This window comes from Triticum urartu, chromosome 1 (assembly GCF_003073215.2).
Source record: "Triticum urartu cultivar G1812 chromosome 1, Tu2.1, whole genome shotgun sequence".
Classification (NCBI taxonomy): domain Eukaryota; kingdom Viridiplantae; phylum Streptophyta; class Magnoliopsida; order Poales; family Poaceae; genus Triticum; species Triticum urartu.
The window spans coordinates 139,554,680-139,567,726 of NC_053022.1; positions in this window are offsets into that span (position 1 = coordinate 139,554,680).

The window sequence follows — 13,047 nt, forward strand, 5'->3', positions numbered from 1 at the left end:
GTTGTGAGGGCTGCCATAGATTTCGGCTTCTCCTGGCCAAGGTGGCGAGCCAGCCATTCGTCACGGATGTTATGCTTGAATGCCGCTAGGGCCTATGCGTCCGGACAGTCGACAATTTGGTTTTTTAGTCAGGAACCGTGTCCCGAATTGTCTGGCCGATTCCCCTGGCTGTTGGGTTATATGGCTCAAGTCGTCAGCATCCGGTGGCCGCACGTAAGTGCCCTGGAAGTTTTCCAGGAATGCGTCTTCCAGATCCTCCCAACTGCCTACGGAGTCTGCTGGCAAGCTGTTCAGCCAATGCCGAGCTGGTCCTTTGAGTTTTAGAGGGAGGTACTTGATGGCATGTAGATTATCGCCGTGAGCCATGTGGATGTGAAGGAGGAAATCCTCAATCCATACAGCGGGATCTGTTGTGCCATCGTATGATTCGATATTTACGGGTTTGAAACCCTCCGGGAATTCATGATTCATAACTTCATCAGTGAAGCATAGGGTGTGTGCGGCGCCTTTGTGCCGGGGTATATCCCGACGCAATTCGTATGAGTCTTGTCTGCTGTATTCGGCCCGGCCGGATTTACTCTTGGTGTATCCGACGCGACGATCATCATCCCATGTTGGTGCGCGCACCCGTGACCCGTATATTAACCTTGCGATTTTTGCCTTACTGTTCAATATGTCTCGCAGGTCCCCTGTGTTGCCCCGGGCCTTAGTATTTTTGATTGAGTGGCGGCGGGGTGCAGGCTGAACTTCAGGCTGAAATGCCTCTCTGGCTCGACCACGTAGTAGCCGTTCAGTCGCATCGTACACTGGTGAATGAGGTTTCAATGCTTCCTCCTCGAGGTGAGGTAGCAACCTGCGTTTTGGGTAACTCTAGGAGGGGCGCTCGAGTTCGTACTCCTCGGCCGCAAGGACTTCGGTCCATCTGTATACTAGCAAGTCTTGATCAGCTTGAAGCTGTTGCTGCTTTTTCTTCAGGCTATTTGCCGTGGCCATAAGCTGGTGCTTGAAGCGCTCTTGCTCGACGGGGTCCTCAGGCACGATAAATTCTTCATCGCTGAGGCTCGCCTCGTCTTCGGAGAGAAGCATGTAATTGTCCACCTTCGGTTCTCTATCTGCTGCCTGCTCTGGACGGCTAGCTTGTTCGTCCTCCGGCTCTACATCGTGTTGGAGGGGATTGTTGTTGTCTTCGGCACTATCTGGAGTGTTATTATCTCTTGTGCCGGTATCACTACTTTTGTTGTGGCGGGACTTAGAGCGGCGCCGCTGACGTCGGTGCTTGGGTTGCTTCTTGGAGGGGTCATCCTCCGCTGTCTCGTCGCCATTGCCTTCTTTGAGGGTGTCCACCATGTATATATCATATGCTGAGGTGGCGGTCCAGTGCCCTGTGGGCGGTGGTTCCTGTTCGTCTCCTGCATCGTCGTCCATACCGTCGAAGTCTTCGGAGTCAAAGTCGAGCATGTCGGTTAAATCGTCGATAGTGGCTACTAAGTGGGTGGTGGGTGGGCAGCGAATTTCTTCGTCGTCCGCATCCCATTCTAGCCGGACATAGTTCGGCCAAGGTTCTCATGATAGGGAGAGAGACCTTAATGAATTTAGCACATCGACGAAGGGCAAGTGCTGAAAGATGTCCGCGGAGGTGAACTCCATGATCGGTGCCCGGTCGGATTCGACGGGCACGGATGTAAGCGGCTCGGAGTCCGTGGCTGGAGGTGAATCCAGTGGTTCGACGACACGGCTCTCGTAAGGGGTGAAGTCAGTATCCGGCTCCATCGCCACTGAGAGTGCGGTCTCCATGGCGGGGTCTGTCCCTCCGCTCTCGGATTATGTGATTTGCTCCGGATTGACTGCCGGAGTAGTTGCAGATGCGATCTCCCGAACACTGTCCGACAGCAGAGTTACGTCGTGCTCGTCGTGACTGTGCGGCGCACCTGACACAGGCTCGAATCCGTCGAACATCAAGTCTCCGCGGACGTCGGCAGTGCAGTTTAAGTTTTCGAATCTGACCTGATGGCCAGGGGCGTAGCTCTCTATCTGCTCTAGATGGCCAAGCGAATTGGCCCGCAGTGTGAAGCCGCCGAATACAAAGATCTGTCTGGGGAGGAAAACCTCACACTGGACCGCATCGCTACCGATGATCGAAGGAGCCATCAAGCCTTATGGTGACGACACAGTGGAACTCTCAATGAAAGCACCAATGTCGGTGTCAAAACCAGCGGATCTCGGGTAGGGGGTCCCGAACTGTGCGTCTAAGGCGGATGGTAACAGGAAGCAGGGGACACGATGTTTACCCAGGTTTGGGCCCTCTTGATGGAGGTAATACCCTACGTCCTGCTTGATTATTCTTGATGATATGAGTATTACAAGAGTTGATCTACCACGAGATCGTAGAGGCTAAACCCTAGAAGCTAGCCTATGGTATGATTGTATATGTTTTCCTACGAACTAAACCCTTCGGTTTATATAGACACCAGAGGGGGCTAGGGTTACACAGAGTCGGTTACAAGGGAGGAGATCTTCTTATCCGTATTGCCTAGCTTGCCTTCCACGCCAAGGAGAGTCCCATCCGGACACGGGACGAAGTCTTCAATCTTGTATCTTCATAGTCCAATAGTCCGGCCAAAGGATATAGTCTGGCTGTCCGGAGACCCCCTAATCCAGGACTCCCTCACCTGACAACCTCACCATCTCCATCGTCTTCGAGCTTTGGTTCTGGCACCCTTCTCCGCCGATTCGGCCACTCAGGCGCGTCCCTGAGCCCACTAACCGTCCCTGCAGCTCCGCGGTGAGCCACTGACCCGATCCCCCATTGCCCCATCGTCCCTCGCATCCTCTAGCCGTCGTCCCCAAGAGCTCCTCGACGCCGGCCATGTCGCCGCAATTGCTGCAGCCACTGAAGCTTGCGCCTGAGTGTTTGCCCATGCTCAGCACACTCCCAGGAGCTGGCGCGCCCACCTGTTCGACCTGCCATACCCCCTACCGCATCGCAGCCCCGTGCCCACATGTGCCCGTACTCTAACCACCACCACGGGCTCATTTCCAGTGAGCTCCGGGCAACCCAGCTTCTGCCGCCGCCACCTCTGGATGCGTCGCACCCCCAACTTCTTGTAGTCGCAAACCGTGGCCGAAACCGTCCCCTATAACGCCTTCCCACGACGTCTCCGTCGTTGGCTTTGGTCACCGCCAGCTGAACTCCATCACGGCCGATGTGGTGCCGTCATTTACGGCTATAACCACCTGGTAATAACCCTGCTAACCAACCCCACAGCCACTGACACGTGGGCCCCAACCCCCTAATTAAGCCAATTTAATTAACAGCCAACACTGGGTCAGTAACGTGTGGACCCCACACGTCAGGTTTGACCCTGGTTAAATCTGTTAACTTGCTGACATCGTGCTGACGTCATAACTATTTCTGGATTTTAATCAAGTATTAAATGATTTACAAATTCCAGAAATTTGACTAAACTTTAAAAATCATAGAAATTAAAACATAACTCCAAATGAAATAATTTATATATGAAAAATTATCAGAAAAATCCAAATAATCTGTTTATGGAACTTTCATGCATGTTTGAACAAGTTAACCTCACTGAATAGGATAAATCATGATTAGGGCAATTTATGAACTAGCATTTGGAGTTGGAGTATAACCTTGTTTGAATTCCACTTCAATTAACTTGGCTAGATATTGCAGTAGGTGAATTCAGTACCTTAACATAACATGTCATTCATGTGAATGTGCATTGCATTGATTGTGTTCCTTCTTTGCTAGTCGGTGTTGTTCCCTCTCGATAGCCAATGTTTCCGACATTGTGATCGTTGTCACTGATGAAGAGCAGTGGTATCTATAGAAGTGCTAGGAAAGCAAGCCCCCTTGATCACTCTAATACAATCCCATTCTCTTGCTCCTGCTCTCCTTTACTGCATTAGGACAACAACATTTCAACTGCTACATGTTGTGGTAGTTGAACCCATTCCTCTACATGACCTGTCATTGCCACAGTAAATAGTTGAAACCCACTAGCATGAGCATGAGTTGTTTGAGCCATGATGTGCCTACTCATTCATGCTTTCTTTTTATGCCTGTTATGCTTAGAGTTGTGTCGGGTCTAATTTATCCGGGATGGATGGAAATGGTGTTGAACATGTCCTACTACGGAGAGCTAAGTGTGTGAACACGATATAGTAAAGGTAGCGATGAGAGGCCATGTAGGAGTACATGGTGGGTTGTCTCATTGAAGCCGTCTGATACGTCCATTTTGCATCATGCTTTTATATCAATATTTATTGCATTATGTGCTGTTATTACACATTACGTCACAATACTTATGCATATTCTCTCTTATTTTACAAGGTTTGCACGAAGAGGGAGAATGCCGGCAGCAGGAATTCTGGTCTAGAAAAGGAGCAAATGTTAGATACCTATTTTGCACAACTCCAAAAGTCCTGAAACTCCATGGGAGTCATTTTCGGAATATATAAAAAATATTGGGCGAAGGAAGCACCAGAGGGGGGCCACCACCATCCATGAGGGTGGGGGCGCGCCCTACCCCCGGGCGCGCCCCTTATCTCGTGGGCCCCCCTGGTAGGCCACCGGTGCCCATCTTTGGCTATATGAAGTGTTTTGCCCTGGAAAAAATCATAAGCAATCTTTTGGGACGAAACTCCGCCGCCATGAGGTGGAACCTTGGCGGAACCAATCTAGGGCTCCGTCGGAGCTGTTCTGCCGGGGAAGCATCCCTTCGGGAGGGGGAAATCATCACCATCGTCATCACCATCGATCCTCTCATTGGGAGGGGGTCAATCTTCATCAACATCTTCACTAGCACCATCTCATCTCAAACCCTAGTTCATCTCTTGTATCTAATCTTTGTCCCAAAACCTCAGATTGGTACCTGTGGGTTGCTAGTAGTGTTGATTACTCCTTGTAGTTGATGCTGGTTGGTTTACTTGGTGGAAGATCATATGTTCAGATCCTTTATGCATATTAATACTCCTCTGATTATGAACATGAATATGCTTTGTGAGTAGTTACGTTTGTTCCTGAGGACATGGGATAAGTCTTGCTATAAGTAGTCATGTGAATTTGGTATTCGTTCGATATTTTGATGAGATGTATGTTGTCTTTCCTCTAGTGGTGTCATGTGAATGTCAACTACATGGAACTTCACCATTGTTTGGGCCTAGGGGAAGGCATTGGGAAGTAATAAGTAGATGATGGGTTGCTAGAGTGACAGAAGCTTAAACCCTAGTTTATGCATTGCTTCGTAAGGGGCTGATTTGGATCCATATGTTTCATGCTATGGTTAGGTTTACCTTAATACTTCTTTTGTAGTTACGGATGCTTGCAAGAGGGGTTAGTCATAAGTGGGATGCTTGTCCAATTAAGGGCAGTACCCAAGCACCAGTCCACCCACATATCAAATTATCAAAGTACCGAACGCGAATCATATGATCGTGATGAAAACTAGCTTGACAATAATTCCCATGTGTCCTCGGGAGCATTTTCCTTTATATAAGAGTTTGTCCAGGCTTGTCCTTTGCTACAAAAAGGATTGGGCCACCTTTCTGCACCTTGTTTACTTTTATTACTTGTTACCCATTACCAATTACCTTATCACAAAACTATCTGTTACCAATAATTTTAGTGCTTGCAGAGAATACCTTACTAAAAATTGCTTATCATTTCCCTCTGCTCCTCGTTGGGTTCGACACTCTTACTTATCGAAAGGACTATGATAGATCCCCTATACTTGTGTGTCATCAAGACTCCTTTCTGGCGCCGTTGCTAGGGAGTGAAGCGCCATTAGTAGGTGGAATTTGGTAAGGAAAAATTTATATAGTGTGCTGAAATTTGCTGTCACTTGTTACTATGGAAAGTAATCCTTTGAGGGGCTTGTTCGGGGTATCTTCACCCCAAACACTAGAGCAATGAGTTTCTCCTCAACCTACTTAACCTACTGAAAATGTTTATTTTGAAATTCCTTCAGGAATGATAGAGAAATTGCTAGCTAATCCTTTTACAGGAGATGCAACATTGCATCCCGATTTGCACTTAATCTATGTGGATGAAGTTTGTGGATTATTTGAGCTTGCATGTATGCCCGAGGATGTTATTAAGAAGAAGGTATTCCCTTTATCTTCGAAGGGAAAGTCATTGACATGGTTTAGGCTATGTGATGATATTGGATCATGGAACTACAACCGATTGAAATTGGAATTTCATCAGAAGTTTTATCCTATGCACCTGGTTCATCGTGATCGTAATTATATGTATAATTTTTGGCCTTGCGAAGGAGAAAGCATCGCTCAAGCTTGGGGGAGGCTTAAGTCAATGCTATATTCATGCCGCAATCATGAGCTCTCAAGAGAAATTATTATTCAAAAATTTTATGCTCGGCTTTCTCTCAATAATTGCTCCATGCTCGATACTTCTTGTATTGGATCTTTTATGATGAAGACTATTGAATTCAAATGGGATTTATTGGAAGGAATTAAACGCAACTCTGAAGATTGGGAACTCGACAAAGGTAAGGAGTCAGGTATAACACCTAAATTTGATTGTGTGAAATCTTTTATGGATACCGATGCTTTTCGTGAATTTAGCACTAAATATGGACTTGACTCTAAGATAGTATCTTTTTTCTGTGAATCATTTGCTACTCATGTTGATATCCCTAAGGAGAAGTGGATTAAATATCATCTTCCCATTGAAGTAAAAGTAGTTGAACCTATTAAAGTTGAAGAAAAGACTATCACTTATAATGTTGATCCTATTGTTCCTACCGCTTATATTGAGAAACCACCTTTCCCTACTAGAATAAAGGATCATGCTAAAGCTTCAACTGTGGTCAACAAAAGTAACATTAGAACATCCAAACCCTCTGAGAAAATTAAAGTTGAACCTAGTATTGCTATTGTTGGGGATATTACTACTGGACGTAAAGCGGCCAGGAGTAGCCGGATTAACTTTATGAAGATTAGAAGCCCATGAAGATGTGAAGATGATGGCGCTTTACGAAGGCCCAAGGCCCAGAAGTGAGTTAAAGCCTGTAGATACAAACCGACTTAATCATGTAACTTGCTTTGTAAGATAGGAAGTGTAGAGACCGAACCAGAAACGTTTATGCTCCGGCTTCGGGACTCTATAAACCGACGGGCGCCACCCATGTATATAAGGGGATGACCCGGCAGCGGTTCAGGAGACAGACAACAACTCGAGAGCCAGACAAAGCGGATTCACTCCCTGGCCTTCGAAACCCTAGCAATACCAATCACAACTAGACGTAGGCTTTTACCTTCCTTGAAGGGGCCGAACTAGTATAAAACTCCCTGTGTCCCCTTGTCCGGTTTAACCCCTTTAAGCTAACCCATTGCGATGGCTCCACGACTAAGTCCTTTCACAAGGAAATCTGCCGTGACAAACCCACGACAGTTGGCGCCCACCGTGGGGCTATCGCACGATGGTTTCGAGTTCTTAAAGGGCAGCTTTGATGGACTCAAGGGATACGCGGTGGGCCGGATGACGAAGAGTCGTCGCCGCAAGCTCTACATCGACAACGCAGGATGGGGTCCCGAGGCCAATTCAACCGAATATGGGTACCGGGTCCCCTTTGGTGGGATTCACATCTTCATCGGCAAGATCGGCGAACCAGCCCCTGAGCCGGACATCTGCACCGACATCATCGAAACGGCTCGGCGTGCAAGTTCTTCGCCGGTTTAGCCCGTGACAAAGCATGTTTTCGTAGGTGTCATCCATGTAGCGGGATACGAGGACGGGTCGGCGTCCGATGGAGAGACCGTTGTCTGTTCCGACGACGAGTCTTCTGGAGAGACCGAATCGCTCTATCAGTTGGAGGACGGCTGGATTAGTGGAGGATCCGAGGGCAATAGTATTCCGGATTCCCCTGATCTGCCAGATCGGGCCGCCATCTTCATGGACGGCACACAATCAACGCCTCATTCATCGGCTACCGCAGCAATACTCTCCGGTTCAACAACGACTACACCATCAGGGGCAGGAAGCTCTGCGCCGCCTCCAGCTCAAGTCCTGTCTGATTTGTTCGACGCTTTGGCAACGTTGATGGCCGCAGAGGTGGATGCAGCATCCAGGGATTAGCACAACGCGAAGATTGCAAAGGTAAAGGATCAGATAGCTCAGGCTAAAGCGGACCTAGTGGCGGGGAATGCTAGGATGGCTACAGAACGGGCTGAATTGGAAGCGCAGGCCTACCGGATTAGGCTGGATCAGAACGCTTCCGAAGAAGTCATGAGAAGAAGATACCAATCGCATCTCCCGTTGGGTTATGAGCCATGAAATCTCTTCAACACACCAGGAGCATGAGCAGGAGCTAGTCACCAGTCAATACTGAACCGGGCGGAGGCGCCAGGAACAGGAGCGTCAGTTCAGCCGCGCACAATGGACCCGGCTCGTCAGAACAATGATGTGCCACAGTATGTACCAACACCACCCGGGCATTATTCCAACCCGTTGGACAATATCATGGCCGCCGCTTCATGCCTGGCAGCCCTCCCAACCAATGGCGAGTCACCAGTTGCGATTGAGGCACGTCGGGCCAGAGATCTCCTTCAGACGGCACTAAATCAACAACAGGCATACTCGCACAGTCGCGAGAGGATTCATTCCACTCCTCGTCTGAGCAGGAGCTATAACAGACACGTGGAGGATGAACCGGCTGTGTCAAGCAGCGCACGTCACCGTAATTCGCCGCGAGGACACAAGCCGGCAAGGGGAGGTGCTAATGCACAAGATGTTGTAGATCATGGCCGCGCGCGTCGGGAGGCCGAGTTAGCAGCTTGACACGGGGCGCGTCAACATACTCCGGTTCACCCTACCGCGTCAGTAGAACCAGGGGTGGTGTTCAGTTCCTTAGGGGTGCCGTGTCTCACCCCGCTTTACGTAATGTGAGACTGCCTAAGGATTTCAAAGGGCCTCGTAAGGTGCCCAATTGCACCGCCAATTTGCAACCAGAGGCGTGGGTTGAAAGTTACGAGATGGCAATGGAGATGCTGGATGTGGATGAAGCGGTATGTGATAAATACTTCACCATGATGTTGGAGGGAACAACTCGTACTTGGTTAAAGAGCTTACCAGTTAATTCTGTCGGATCATGGGCCGAATTGAAGCACCGGTTTATCCAGAACTTCAAAGATACTTGTAAGCAGCCCATGTCAATTGTGAATCTGGCTACCTGTGTCCAGGAGGAGGGGGAGTCCATGACCCATTGGGTCAAGCGGGTCTCAGCGATTTTGCATTCATTGGATCGTATCAATGCAGATACCGCAATACTAACATTGGAGGGCAATTGGCGCTTTTTGCCGCTTAAACAGAAGTTAGGAAGGCTCAAACGTCACTGCAATGATATGTCAACGCTCATGGCTGCTTTGGTTAAATACACCGATTCAGATAATACCAAGGACATGGACTCAGAGGAGGACAAACTGGGGAAGGGGAAGAAGAACGGCAACGCCAAGGGTCAGTAGCCTAATCCGGCAGGCCATGGGAACAGTGGTAAGCGCAAGGCCGACAGCGGCTTGGACTTTGTCGCTAACACCAATGCTCAGGAGAACGGCCAGCGCCGCAAGGGCAAGCAGCCCCAGAGGGGCGAAGGTTCGGACCCCAATTTGGAGCGCCTGTTAAATCAGCCCTGTCCAAAGCATGGATCAAAGGAGAAGCCAGCATCACATCTTTGGAAGGACTGTTACATCATGCGGGATTTTAAGAACTCCAATATGTTCTAGTACGATAATGGCCCGCCGGGCGGTTCAGGCGGTGGTTTCCATGGGCCGGGTTATGGAGGTGGCAGTTCTGGTCCAGGATTTCAAGGAAATCAAATCGGGCACATCAATCAAGGGCACCAAGGCAACCAGGGAGGCTACAACCATCAGGGGAACCAGCAACAGCAGTAGTCAGGTTATCAGAGCCATCCTAAGCAGTTAAATAGTGGGCAATACCATGTCTTCACTACTAGCTTGTGTAAACATGATCAGAAGCTTCACAAGAGGGCAGTAAACTCTGTTGAACCGGCAGTGCCTCGGTATCTACGCTGGTCTGAGCAACCCATTTTATGGAGCAGAGAGGATCACCCACCCCGGGTTGACATCTGGGTCACTTGGCCCTAGTGGTGGCCCCCCAAGTGGGGGGATATAAGTTCACTAAAGTGCTCATGGATGGAGGAAGTAGTATCAACATTCTGTATTATAATACATTCCGCCGAATGGGGTTGACAAATAATAATCTTAAACTGTCAAATATAATTTTTCATGGTGTGGTGCCTGGTAAGTCCGCATACCCAGTGGGCAAGATAGCCTTAGAGGTGGCCTTTGGGGATGATTATGATTCAAGATCAGAAATATTGACTTTTGAGGTGGTGAAAATCAAAAGTCCGTATCACGCCCTGTTTGGGCGGCCGGCTTATGCTAAATTCATGGCAAGGCCGTGTTATGTTTATCTACAGCTTAAAATGCCAGGTCATAAGGGGACTATCACAGTACATGGAAGCAGAAAGATCGCTTTGGAGTGTGAAGAGGGTGATGCGGCTTATGCTGAGTCGGTTTGTGCCACAGACGAGCTGAAATTCTATAAGGAGCAAGTTGATCTGGCAGATATGACCTCTTTGAAAAAGCCGACTACGGAACATGATCTGGCATTGAAGTTGAAATCGGCTACAGATACTAAGATGATTGATTTTGTTCCTGGTGACTCATCCAAGCAATTCAGCATCAGCACTAACCTGGATCCCAAATAGGAAAGCGCGCTCATCGAGTTCATCCGTGAGAACCGGGACATCTTTGCATGGAAACCTTTTGACATGCCAGGTGTACCAAGGGTACTCGCTGAGAACACACTTAACATTGATCCTAAGTTTAAACCGGTCCAGCAGTTTCTCCGCCGCTTCAATGAAGAAAGACGTAAGGCTATCGGTGAAGAGGTAGCCCGTTTGTTGGCCGCAGGGTTTATCACGGAGGTCTTTCATCCAGAGTGGTTGGCTAATCCGGTGCTGGTTCTTAAGAAAAACGGCACTTGGCGTATGTGTGTGGATTACACAGATTTAAACAAGGCTTGCCCTACAGACCCCTTTGCCCTCCCTCGTATTGACTAGATAATTGATGCTACGGCAGGTTGTGACCGTTTGTGTTTCCTGGATGCATATTCTGGTTATCATCAGATCAAAATGGCGGTTAAGGACCAGGAGAAGACAACTTTCATAACTCCCTTTGGAGCCTTCTGCTATGTCTCCATGCCCTTTGGACTCAAGAGTGCCCAGGCAACTTATCAGCGTTGTGTTCAGAATTGCCTTCATACACAGATTGGGCGCAATGTTCATGCATATGTGGATGATATTGTGATAAAGTCCAGGAAGGAGGAAACATTGATAGATGATTTGAGAGAAACCTTTGACAACCTCCGGGTTTACAAGATGATGCTCAATCCAGAGAAGTGTGTCTTTGGTGTCCCGGCAGGCAAGCTCTTGGGTTTTCTAGTGTCAAACAGAGGCATTGAGGCTAATCCGGAAAATATTTCAGCAATTACAGCTTTGGCTAAACCGGCGTGTATCAATGACGTTCAACGTCTGGCCGGCCGGATTACAGCTTTAAGCCGGTTTATCAGTCGTCTTGGGGAGAAGGCCATCCCTTTATATCAGATGCTTAAGAAAACAGATAATTTTGTCTGGAGCGAGGCAGCTGATAAAGCGTTTGAGGATCTGAAGGGGCATTTAGCTAAACCGCCTGTGCTTGCGGCGCCAATTGATTAGGAGCCATTGTTGCTATATGTGGCTGCTAATGCCCAAGCTTTTAGCGTGGCTATTGTGGTAGAGCGCAAGGAAATCGGCAAGGAATATCTGGTTCAATGGCCGGTTTACTATATCAGTGAGGTGCTCATTGAGTCAAAGCAGAGGTATCCACATTGGCAGAAGCTGGTGTATGGAGTGTTTATGGCAAGCCGGAAGCTTAAACACTATTTTCAGGGCCATCCCATCACAGTGGTCAGTTGAGCCCCTCTGGGAGATATCATTCAAAACAGAGAAGCAACTGGCCGGATTGCCAAGTGGGCTATTGAGCTTGGACCTCATGGGCTCAAATACATACCCCGCACAGCAATCAAATCCCAAGCACTCATGGACTTCATCAATGATTGTACGGAGTTACAGGCACCTGAAGAGAAACCAGATAATACATATTGGACTATTCATTTTGATGGGTCCAGACTATTGGAGGGCTCGGGGGCTGGAGTCATACTAACTTCCCCATGAGGTGACAAGTTTTGTTATGTCCTCTGTTTAATGTTCCCTTGTACTAACAATGCAGCTGAATATGAGGCTTTGCTCCACGATCTTCGGATGGCTAAGGAGATGAACTTAAGCCGGGTTAAGTGCTTCGGGGATTCAGATCTAGTGGCTCAAGAGGTGTCTGGCACTTGGGATTCTAAAGACCCACTCATGGCTGCATAGCGGCGAGAGGTGGACACAATGGCTGGTCACTTCAAGGGTTATCAGGTGGATCATATAGACCGGCGAAAGAATGAAGCGGCGGACGCTTTAAGTCGTCTTGGTTCCCAGCGTAAACCGGTTCCGCCAAATGTCTTTCTTGATGTATTGCATAATCCGTCAGTCAAAGTACCAACCGAGGAAGAGTTGGCTATTCCTGATCCGGAGGCTCAATTGGTGACAGCTTTGCATGTCATACCGGATTGGACAATCCCATATCTGGCTTACATGAACCGGGGCGAGTTACCAGATGATGAAACGTTGGCTCGACAGATAATTCGGCGTTCCAAGTCCATGACCATACTCAACGGGGAGTTACATTGTTACAGTGTTTCAGGAGCAATTCAGCATTGTGTTTCTCCTCAAGAGGGTTGTGAGATTTTGCGAGAAATCCATGAAGGGGATTGCGGTCACCACGCCGGTTCAAAGTCTTTGATTGCTAAAGCTTTTCGCCACGGTTTTTACTAGTTGACGGTGCATGCTGATGCGGAAGATTTAGTCAAGAGATGTGATGGTTGTCAAAAATTCGCCCACCGTG